This window comes from Lagopus leucura, unplaced genomic scaffold (assembly GCF_019238085.1).
Source record: "Lagopus leucura isolate 7727_CA_CO unplaced genomic scaffold, USGS_WTPT01 Super-Scaffold_1, whole genome shotgun sequence".
NCBI lineage: Eukaryota > Metazoa > Chordata > Aves > Galliformes > Phasianidae > Lagopus > Lagopus leucura.
In genome coordinates this window covers 7,079,256-7,080,476 of record NW_024962250.1, presented here as the reverse complement: position 1 = coordinate 7,080,476, position 1,221 = coordinate 7,079,256, and positions in this window count along the sequence as shown.

The following is a 1,221-nucleotide window of genomic DNA, read 5'->3' as shown; positions in this document are numbered from 1 at the left end:
GCCCGCGCCCACTGCCGGCCGGGGCCGCCCCTCCACGCCCCTCGGTCGCGTTCGGTGGCGGGGAGAGGCGAGGCGAGGGGAGGGCTGGGAGGGGGCTGCGCTCCTTCTCCCCTCCCTCCTTCTTTCCTTCCTTCCTTGCTCGCTCGCTCTCTCCCTCCCTCCCTCCTCCGGGCGGCCCGGCGGCGCAGCCCCGGTCTGTGCCGAGCTGAGAACTCTCCCCCAAGTTTTCCCCTTTTTTTTCTTTTTAGTATTTTTACAGTTTTTTTTTTTTTTTTTTTTTTTCCCCAGGGGATGTGCCCCGGAGCTCTGCAGGCGCAGCCGAGCGGAGGGCCCTGGTGAATGTGGGCGTCAGCTGCCCTCCCGTTTGCCGGCATGTGCTCGTTTTGCGGCTCACTTTGCTCCTCAGAAATGTGTATATGTATACATATCCTTCCGAGGGGTCGTGGTCCAGGAACCCACAACAGGACGGGGAACACTGCCACGAGCATCATAAAATCGTTAAGGCAGAATCACCACGTCCGATCAACAACCCACCGCACCACGCCTGCTAACCACGGCCCTCAGTACCACATGTACACGGTTCATAAACCCCTCTGGGGACAGAGACTACCCCACCTCCTAGGCAGCCCGCTCCAATAGTTATCCCCCCTCCACGGCAGCTCCATGCTCTGTGCCAGCCCTCAGGTCTCACTGCTTTACACTGTGCTCAGGCTCAGGCTGCTGACACTCCTCTGTGCCCAAAGGCTCCCATCCCCACAGTCACCTGCAGCAGATTTCCGTGGAGCCCTTGTGTTTTCTCCTCTTGCCTTGAGTTATGGTTCAAAAAATGTATCTTAACCACATAAGTGCCTTGGAGGGTCTGCCATAAACCAATGGTGAAGTTTAACGTTTAACATTTAACACATTTAACACTGGCATGCACACAGAAACATGGCAACCCCATTTAACCAAGTACCAGGGCATTATAGTACTTCTTTCAGTTTTTCCCCAGTTAACATGTTTGTGATAATGAGTCAGAGTTCTGCTTGGTAGCAGTTTCTCCTCAGCCCGAACAGTGCCAGTCTCAGGCTGCAGCTCCCTTCCTTCCACCTGCTGCAGATTTAGGGGCAGGACCCCAGCTGTGAGCCACTGAGCATCCTCACTCACCTGCCTCCTATCCAGCTCACCCTACCCTCCCCCCAAAGTGCTTGCTGGGGCCCATGCAGCTCTGTGGGACTCCCA